This window comes from Dreissena polymorpha, chromosome 14, assembly GCF_020536995.1.
Source record: "Dreissena polymorpha isolate Duluth1 chromosome 14, UMN_Dpol_1.0, whole genome shotgun sequence".
NCBI lineage: Eukaryota > Metazoa > Mollusca > Bivalvia > Myida > Dreissenidae > Dreissena > Dreissena polymorpha.
Genome location: NC_068368.1, coordinates 49,103,444 through 49,114,979, shown reverse-complemented (window position 1 = coordinate 49,114,979; position 11,536 = coordinate 49,103,444).

The window sequence follows — 11,536 nt, the reverse complement described above, 5'->3', positions numbered from 1 at the left end:
GTAATTAATATGTGACTACTTGCTATACAACCAGTATCATGCGAAAATTGATCTTATTTAATTGTGGTTCCCTCTTTGAATTTATGTTGCCTGTCTGTCGACTTTTAGAATAATGTGTCAGTAGAAATGTATTGCTTACTCTACAACCAGCATCATGCGAAAATGGATCTTATTTAATTGTAAATCCTCTTTGAACTTAAGTTGTCAGTCGACTTTTAGAATAATGTGTCAGTAATAAATGTTTTTCTTCAGTTTCACATGTTTTTTTAAGATTTAGTGAAAGATGCCAAATGTGTCTTATTTATTTTTTTCTGTGTCTTCAATCTTAATTTATATGTGACTGCGTGCTTATTTTTTTTTCAAGAAATGAAAGATGCAAATATGTCTTATTTTAATTTAATACCATGTCTTAAATGTGGCTTATTTATATAAGATAAAATGATATACTGCCAGTGTCATGCAAAAAAGGATCAATTTCTTAATATCCACATTCACCGCTTTGTTCTTTATTAGCACCGGTCTTTAATTAGGCTATCTATTTAAAGTACAGATTACTGTGAACTTAATAATTGTGCAACGGTGATGTTGATCCATTATCGTTGTTAATTTAAAATGTAGACAACAAGTTAGCAATTAATGAAATCAGTTATTTTGGAAGTAAATCTATTTTTTTCTGTACAGTAGCCAGGTGGATGTGTATTGAGCGGATAAGATAGGGATCACCACAACAAGTTTCTAATACACAGTATAGACTTCCCCGATTATTGTATTTGTTATTTACCTGATTGGAATAAATAAAGTGTTAAAGATCATTTCATGTGAAAAGCAGGATTTCTGACATAATTTCAATCTTTTTGCTTTTATACACAATTTCATGGAACAATGAATATATTGGCGCGATGGAACACAATTTATAAATCAAGCTGACAGTATAGTATCATTTTAATTATGTGTAATTTAATTCGCATCTCTCCCTTAACTCGTTCAATGACACGTGAACTTATATCAATTATAAAACATCACGTGCATCATTAAATATTTTTTTTAATTATGAAAACATATTATATGTTATACATGGTTTTGTTTAGTTTTTTTCTCAACCAGAGAGACATTATAAAACATTGTTATATATAAGCGCTTTACTACTTTTCTACATTACATAAGATATATCGATTTTTTTGTTAAGTGTAAGTGCTTGACATATTTATAAAAAGGCAGTGAGTTTATTTTTGTAATAAATCGAAATTGACATTTAATTTGATGCAATCCACATTGTTTAGCGGCCCGCGCAGTATTCCGCTCTCGGCGGCCGATGGTGTATTGCAATATATACAATGAAAAGCTGGGTTTCTGACATAATTTCAATCGTTTTGTGGACGCGGAAGTGCTTTTTAGTGGCCAAAAATACTATTGTTCCTTTTATTTAAACCTAAATCAGTATTTTTTTACACTTGAAGGTTTGTACAGCGGGGATTTCGGTACCGGCGCGGGTTATGTGGCTTGTTAAGAATTACCGAAATCCCGCTAAGAGGCAACATATTGATTTATGCTTTGATTAAACATTGATAACTAAATTGCTAAAGTGTATAGCATATTGTAAATAAGGTAGTACGATATCATTTGTTTCATCAGATTTTTTGGAAAATACTTTCTGAAGACTTATTATTACTATGTCATGTTATATTACATATACTTTTTGTGTAACCAATGTTTTAAATGTACATTTGACCTTTTTTACATTCGTTTACACATTTTTCACATTAATAAACTATTTAATAAGGGAAAAATATTCTGATAAGAGTGTTTAAATGATTAACACTAATATGATTGTGTACAAATCAACATTAATGCAAAGCCAAAACCCAAACATAATGACATATAGACCCTTTAAGGCGTAATATGGGGGATTGGCGTAAACATGGGTGATTTCGGCTCTGGGCGTACGAATGTAGCAGTACCGAAATCCCCGCTAATTATTTCCAAAAAAAGTAACCGAATGGGAGATAATACATACTGTCACTGGTTGCTAATGAAAAAAAAACACTATAATAATTTTGTTGACACTTGAAGGTTTGTACAGCAGGATTTCGGTACCGGCGCGCGTTTAAGTTCTAGTGTAGAATTATTACCGAAATCCCCACTAAGAGGCAACTTAATGCTGTCAAGAGTGCTTAATAATTAAATTAATATCATTTTTTTGCACCTTAACATTCATGTGAAGTCAAAAACCATTCATACCGATGACCTATTGACCCTTTAAGGCGTAAATATGGGGATTTCGGTACTAGGCGGCGAATGTAGAATTACCTAGAAATCCCCTTTTCATCATCGCACATTAGTGTAACATAAATTTTAACACAATATATGTAGGGAAACTCATATGATTCGCGTAATGTGAAAATGATTATTATGCTATAATTCGACACGAAACTTGACGTGACTTAATACCGGACATTATGGAATGGAGCTACGCTGGCCGTATTTGACATAAGACCCATTTTCGCATATTATCTTATCAATGCTTATATGAATTTGATTGCTATAATCTAATGCGTATTCGACACGGAATTATTGTCAAGGTTTTTCATTTTGTCAATATTTATCATAGCAGGGGACATTGCTGACATCAATATGGATACTGTTTTCATTTTCTGTCGAGAAATGATATGACTTATTATCAAGATTATTTTATAGTACGAAGCGTTCTCTACACATGTAGATTTATTTGTACTGATAAATTGCTCTTATACTCACCATTCGGACTCGACGATCGGCTCGAATAAAAATGTTAGTCGCTTAAAAGTACAAATTCATCATATTGAGCACGATTATTTATTATTATTTTATATTATTATTATTATTATTATTATTATTATTATATTATTTATTATTATTATTATTATATAGCTTTTAGAAACTTATACCTTAAAAAAAAATCCCATTGGAAAAAAAATCCCATGGGTAAAAAAAATCCCATGGGACAAAAAAATCCCATGGGAAAAAAATCCCATGGGTTTTTTTGTTTTTTTTAACAACGATTTAACGCGTTGAATCGCGAGAATGCTCATCATTTGTTAAAAGGTAGTGTTTCTGAAGGTTACATGATAAATCTCTAAAAATAGAAAAAAAATCTCATGGGATTTTTTTTCCCATAAAAAAATGGGATTTTTTTTCTATCAAAAGTAAATTGATCGAAAATAAGCACAAATGCTTTAACAATGCTTAAAATCGATAACTAAGCACAAACGAACGTGTTTTATGTTTTTTTGAAAATCCCATGGGATTTTTCTCCCATAAAAAAAGCTGGAGAAAAATCCCATGGGAGAAACCGTAATTCCCATGGTTTAATGAAAAATCCCATGGGGATAATACAAAAATCCCATGGGAACCCCAACTTTGCAAATAAAGTTCATAGTGAAGAAAAACGCATTAAAACAAGCAAAAATAACCAATTATTTATCACAAGTTAGACTTTTATCTTATACTTTATCACAAATAAGCAAACCTTCAAGAAAAAGGGTACTCTTAAGTTTGCGAAATTTCGGTTTCGCAAAGTTTTTCCGGTGCCGTTTCTGACCCAAATGCTGCTTGGTCTCTATTTAAGGACGGAACTCACACGCCTCAGCTCAATAAACAATCCCAACCAAACAAACAAAAATTGCGTCGTGATCTACCATGGGTCAACCACCAAATCATAAAACTAATAAGGAAATGCGACCAACTATACAAAGAATGAAAAGGTCAAATCCCAGCAAACCCTAAAACTAGCACATAAATTTAAGCACACAAGGTGTCTCGTCCCAAAAAGAAATCAGGACTGCCTACTTAAACTACCTAGACACTGTCATCTTCCTCTCAGGACTCCCAACCTGGAGGAAACAAGAAGTTCTACTCCTTTATTAAGGCGAACCAAACCGAAAACTGTGGCGTCGCCCCCTTAAAAAGTAATGGCCAAACGTTCACAGACCCAAAAGTAAAAGCCAACATACTCAATAAACATTTTGAGTCTTCTTTTTTCAGACCCCAACCAATGAGTCTACTCCAGTCCTGCAAGCAAGTCCTTACTCCACCTGATCGCCCAATCATGCCCCAAGTCAACATAACTCAGGACGGTGTAGACAAGCTACTTCAAGACCTAAATCCGAGCAAAGCCTCTGGGCCATACCAACTATCCCCAAGGTTACTGAAAGAACTTCACAGAGAAATAGCCCCTGTCCTCACCCATATCTTTCAGATTTCCCTTAAAACAGGTATTGTTCCAGAAGGCTGGAAGCATGCATTAGTAGCCCCAGTCTTCAAGAAAGGTCTAAAATGTAATCCTGCTAACTATCGCCCTATTTCACTTACCTGCATAGCCTCAAAATTAATGGTACATATACTCACGTTTAACATCATGTCCTTCTATGACAGAAATGACATCCTAAACCCCAATCAACATGGTTTTAGATCCAATTACAGCTGTGAGACGCAACTGATTGGTTTCACACAGGAAGTCTATGACAGTCTCGAAAATGGTCAACCAACAGATGTCGTTATCATGGGCTTCAGCAAAGCATTTGACAAGGTGGACCATCATAAACTTATCCATAAACTTAAAAGATTAGGCATAAATGACCAGGTTACCGCATGGATCCACTCGTTTCTCCAAGCCCGAACCCAACATGTCGTCGTTGAAGGTCAAAACTCTGAAAATCTCCCAGTCTTCTCAGGTGTTCCCCAAGGGTCCTATCCTAGATAAATGACCATCCTGATAATATCAAAAGCAGAACCAGACTATTTGCGGACGACACCATAGTATACCTCACAATCAAATCCTCCACTGACGCTCATACACTACAAAATGACCTCATTTGCTTGGAAAAATGGGAGTCAGATTGGTCCATGGAATTCAACCCAGACAAGTGCGAAGTACTTAGAATCTCTCGCAAACGAAAGCCCATACTCTACCAATATAAACTTCACGGTATAGACCTCAAAACAACTGACGCCCGCAAATATCTAGGCGTAACAATACAAACAATCTTACATGGACCAAACACATCAACAACATCACCTCGAAAGCAAACAACACTCTAAGATTTATTAAACGCAACATAAAAACCAAAAATAAAGCAGTTAAAGAAAGAGCATACAAAACTTATGTAAGACCACAGTTAGAATACTGCTCAACAATTTGGGATCCCTGGCAACAGTACCTTATCTATAAGGTAGAACAGGTCCAACGGTCAGCTGCCAGATTCATCTACCTAGATTACAGCTACACCAGTTGTGTGTCCAACATGATAACCTCCCCCAATTGGCAAACCCTTGACACGCCGCAAATTAAGCGAAGTCACATTCATCTACAAGATCCACCACAACCTTGTACATGTTGACCACAAGCACCTAACACCAACCAGAAACCGGAACTTCCTGATACCTTATTCTAAGACGAATTTCCATGCAAATTCCTTCTTCCCTAGGAGCATTCGTCTATGGAACAGCTTACCTGTCTCAATACAATCAAGCGCCAGCTTTAACATCTTTACTGAGCAGCTTCCTCCAACCTTCAAATTCTAAATCATAGCTGTGCTTTTATCTTTTATCCTTGTATATTAGACTTATTTTTATCCTTTCCTGACACCCTGATTTTATTCTGCACATAACAAAAATACTAACACTGTTTCCAGACAACGCGCCTGCTAATAATAATCGTTAACGATTGTCAGCAGTATAACATAGACATAGACATAGACATTATTTTAGTTCAATTACTAAAACGAGTTCAAACGTATACAGCAATTTGTCTTGTATATTTATCGAGAGACCTGTGTTGTGAATTGCAAATTGCGACTTAGTTATTTTTAACCACGTAACATGGTCCTTGAAAGGTAGGTAAGACAGTTGCCTATTGCGTCAGTGTCTATATTTGGTTGAGTCCCTCTCTCTTTCCCGAACGCACTGCGTACTGCTTTACTTTGACTCTGCGTACTGTGTACATTTAAAACAATTAACGTTTGGGGGTGTTTTTTGCTGTCTATATTGAATAAAGTTTACATGTTTTAAGTTTGAAATAAACCCTCTTACCATTTCTGAAAAACTAGCTCACCGAAAAACTGTTTACTTTCAATATTTTCCATGTGTAAATTTATATGTGTAATATGGGCTGTAATTTCGCAATGTAATAGTGTGACGTAATAGAAGAACTTATACTGCATTGCCATATGAGCTAGATTTTATAGCGACGCGGAAGAGTGTCTTCCTCGGAACCGGGAGGGCTCGGGTTCAATCCCCATTGTTGTCGGGGATTGTCTTAACAGGATTACAGAAATATTTCAAACTAGAGTTGCAAAACTTAGCCTACGGGATCATTTCAATATGGAGAATACATAAGCTGGAATGAAGTCCCTTAAGCCCTGAGGAACTCGCTCTCCGAAAAAAATAAACCTAGCACGGACGCCGATGCCGGGTAGAGTAGAATAATTTGCATTTTCTTCGAACGGTCGAGCTAAAAAGCGTACATGCATGATTGATCTTCGTCTAATTTATAATTGGCATTTAATACATTTTTGAAAATCATAATTAAAAGCAGTGTGGCTAAAACTTAAATGGCGAAATAGATGTACTTGCCATACTTTTATGGAATAAAAGCTTTGTCACATTTACACATTTTAGCTTCAACCAAGTGCTGTTAACATGCACACGGGACAGCGGATACATTTAACAACATCTTCTATATTGAAACAGTTGGTGAAAGCGGGTATTTTTAATCAGCAGTTAAGGTTTCTTATTAGAAATTATTTAGTGGTAGGATTGAGAGCAAGCTTATGTAGAACGAAGGCCATTGAAGGTTTAGGAAATCTGGAAAAAAAAGACTTTTTGTACTGCAACCAGGTGTATGCATATCCAAACCAAATCAAACTCATTGCATGTTAACTGCTTAAAACAATTTTACAAAGTGTCATGAAAGAATGTGCAGTGCCGTTATTCATTAATGTTATCTTGCTGGCAGTTAATAAGTAAAATAATTAATTTGTGTTTGACTCAATCATTATTAAATCATACCATCTGAAGACAATACATAGATCATGGCACGAGAAATATCAAAACATTTCTGAAAAGATACAGATTGAACATGTTTTAGCAAAGAAATAATACACACTTAAAAAAAACTATTTTAAAATTAAATATGATACCGGATTCATCGTCGTTAAATCCCTGTAAATACCAATTTGGTCTAGTCAATCTAGCCCAAAAAATAGGCTTAACCTCAAACAAATTGACTGATTTTGATACTTCAACCTTAACTCTTAAACATAGCAAAAGTCTAGAAGAATCTAATGAGGGGAAAACTAAAACAATCAGTTGTAGTAAGTGTCTGTACGGGAGAAAATTACAAAAAAATATACTCAATCACATAGTTGATGATTGTGCAGTTGATGATTGAGTCTGTTTTTTTTGTTTTCAAATCTGCAATTGTAGGTGTCCTATGTTTTAAATTAATAAACTAAACAATAATTATGTATTTTTAAGTTTATTAAGCAAACTGAAAATTGTCAAATTATTAGTTATTGACAAAACGATAGTTAAAAAGTGGGTGGGGTATTTCAGTATCTACAAATTAGACAATGCCCGGTGAACGTAAACAGAAATGTCTTATTTTATTAAATAAGTATTATTTTTCCAAATGAATCTCTATGGTGTGGACAAGTAATCGTATGCTTTTACTATATTTTGCTTATTATTCCCCCCTTCAAAGAAAAGGGGGTATATTGATTTGCACATGTCGGTCAAATGGTTTCCGGATGATAACTCAAGAACGCCTAGGCCTAGAATCATAAAACTTCATAGGTACATTGATCATGACTGGCAGATGACCCCTATTGATTTTCAGGTCACTAGGTCAAAGGTCACGGTCAAGGCCAAGTTGGGGGGGCATATGTCCCCGACCGCGGAACACTTGTATAAATATATATTAAATAATTGCTTATTACCTGCTGCAAATTTTGGCAGACGAAATTTTTTTAATTAAAAAAAGCAAATATCTGCCTTCGTGGGCATGAACTTTAAGTCTATTGTCCATATAGCACCCGAAAACATTGTTACAAAAGGATTATTGACTTATTATTAGTAATTTCTCATTGATAACAATACTTTGATTGGCTGCTTTAAGTCATTATTGTTTTTAGGGTCCTATAAAATAAATCAAGTGACAAAAATATTTGTAAAAATGTAATGAAAACAAGACTTTGTAATTTAAGATCATTTGTTTTCAAGTTTACCTTATTTGGGGGTGGATAGAAATGAGATACCCAATTACCCAAAATAAAACCTCAGTCTGTTTAATTTACAAGTCAGTGCAGTTCATGCAGTCTGACTTGGAATATTGTTACATTCCTGGATGTATTATCCGTTTGAAAGGTACCATACTATTTATAGTGTAAATATTAAAAGACCAAAAATAATAGATCTACAAGAACACATTGCAACATGCACATAACACATTATTTACAAGAACACAGCACAAAAGCGTAAACAAGAATATCTGATCAACCATATAAATTTTTTCGTAAAAATAAGACTTTGTACACCATAGATCCAAACTAAAAGTCGTCGGAAAAATTGTATATGCCTTTCGGGTCATTCTTGAAAATGACCCAATTCTTTGGCATGTTTTCTTCAAAACTGATTCTGAGTTTAAACAAAAGTGCCAATGCTTTAGTTATGTAGTTTAGTAATCTAGTATATATGTCTTTCAACAAAAACTATTCCGAATCCGAGTTTATGAATTGTGTGCTGTTCGAGCAACTTGTACCCTAACATTCACCGCAAGCAGTGAAGCATTCGAGTCCAGTGTTTATACATGTGCACCTTTTCGAGTAACAATTATGCCTACATTCACACCAGATTATGTTGATAATTTTCAGGAGCAACATGGATATCGGTCTTTATAGGTACGAGATTGTCCTGTACTTTTTCTAACCCAAATATGCTGGGTCAAGTGTTGATTCACGAATCCACTCCTACATCTGCAGTGCTAAATGTTTGTTCTTAAAAGGTTTACAATTTCAAAGTATTGTAGCCAAAGTGCAGCTGTTGGATTTTTTTAAATTGTTAGTTTATATTTTTGGAAGGATGTGTACATTTGATCTAAAAACCTATTACTGTAGACGGATTAAAACAAGCTTCTCGTACAAATCAACAAGTTCATTACAAGCATTATACTGTCTCCAATAACTATTTTCAATCTGAGCCTGACATAAGCTGACCGATACAACCAAGGTAAGTCATAATAAAATAAAAACCACCAAATCACACGAGAATACCTTTGACGAGACTTGTGTTGTTTTCATTGCATATAAGTTGGACCGCTTTTCAATTCAATAGCTGATCAAAGGTAACGATAGCAGGTTGTTCATTCTCGCATGCATTTTTTGCTGACAAAGGATAATGTAGTGTAAATACATATCACCTGGGTCCATGTCCATCATTGGTAAAAATAGACCAGAAGATTTTTCAGGAAAATCTGCTTTTCTCACCATTTGCATTAAACCTGATACTAACAGCGGCCAAGTATCGGTATCGGTATCGAACTAGTCCTAGAGCCAGTGTCAGTAACCTTTAATGTTGTCAAATCTGCGAATGTAACAGGTGGTTTTTGACCTTCTGGTTGTCTGTAAAAATAAACATACATTTTCTGGCAGCAAAGGTTTCTCAGTTGAGACTGCGATCTGTTTGATAGGTGTATAACCAAAGTTTACCCAGGGTAACGCATGCTACAAGACCCATACCATGAAAGGTATTATGACCATGAAGTGTTCTAAGACTATGATATACATTGTCTGCTACATACTGTATATACATGTCCGTTAGGAAACTGTTAATATCTGTGTTATTAGCATTTGAAGCACTTGCTTCAAACTTCTGAGCAAGAAAAACAGAAGCACACACTATTCAAAATATGAATTACCGGTAGATACTTTGAAGCATAGTGATAGAGCAACTGAACACTTAGTCCTAAATGCAAAGGGCAAAGAACCGACCTGTGACGGGCTGCCTGCATGATAGCTTGTCATATTGAACATACTTTTATATAACAATCCTTTGCGCTAAATAAGTGTTGTAAAAATTGTGGCATAAACTGTGTATTCATACTAACAGATTAAATCACATCTGGATGTGGATACACAAAAAAGTTTTGTCTGTATAAGCAGTCTTTAAATCATTACTGAAAAGCTTTGCTGCTGCTTTCACAAAGTTTCTTTTTTTCTTTATAAGGATCGTCATATCTCTTTGCACATCATGAAGTACTAATGCTGCAGTATTTTTCGATGTTTTGTTTTCCATTTATCTTTGTTATACTCGCAGAATCCTCAAAATATATGGAAGGGAATTTCCGCCAGTGCATGCATGATGTTAAATGAATTCTTATTTTAACAACTGTCATGTACATTCTGTAACATGGTAGTTGCATTTCGCCTAGTTTCATAAGCTGTAAAAACACTTCATATACTTGTGTCATATTGATAAGTTTATATTTACTTCATATATATCTTTACTGCGTGCGTGTTATTGACAATGCAGTTAACCTTTTGGACCTTGTATGAATGCTAATTCTAACGGCGTTCTTTGTTTTACTATGTGCATTTGGCTATGTTGCTACTGAATTTAACAAGCTGTTAATATCTTTGTGGATCTATATTTCTTCTTAAGTCGATTGCTAGTGCGTCTCTGATTTAGGATTAGTTTTTGGTTTTGCATACACCGCCATTATAAATAGTTCACGTTGCGAAAAGGAGAGCCAGTATTCAGAAACATAATTCCAGCGCAAATTGCAGCGTAAATTATTATTGCCGGGAGATCACTCTAAACTTCAAAATCAAAATCTCCGGTATCAATCGTGATATATCGACTATCTCTAGAATCCTCCTTAAAAAAAAATGCCTCATCTAAATACAATGATTACTCATTATGTCGAAATACCGTCTTCCAATAGCCTCATTTACTAACAAGCGGTGAGCGGGTAAAAACATAGCCGTCTACAACATGCCTAATGCGGCGACACGAATTACCATTAGCAATTTAATGTTGATGTTTTTACTGTCATGACGCATATCGACTGTTTTGTTGAGAATCTCGAACATGTTTAAGAAAATGATAAGCAAACATTAGGCATTTTTCGTCGAAAAAAATAAGACGTTGCCTAACCCTCTAATATCATTTTTCTGACTGCGGAATGAGGACGCAAATAAAGGGTTGAAGGCGATTTCTTTGTGTAATAATGACACTTAATTGTTTCGTGTCATCGATCTTTAGTAATATTTGTTCCGGATAAGTTTTGTTTTCGTTCACTAACTACCTCTAATTGCGTTTTCAAGTTACATGTCTGCTATTTACACTATAACTACCTACCCCCTAACTCACATATACCGATGTACTAATTTAGTAGTTTTAAAGACCTATTCGCTAATAAATAAATAACACCGGAACCACGAGGCTCGACATGACTTTGTGAAACAAATGACTTGAGACGTTGATTGTTTTGTATTACTTCGTT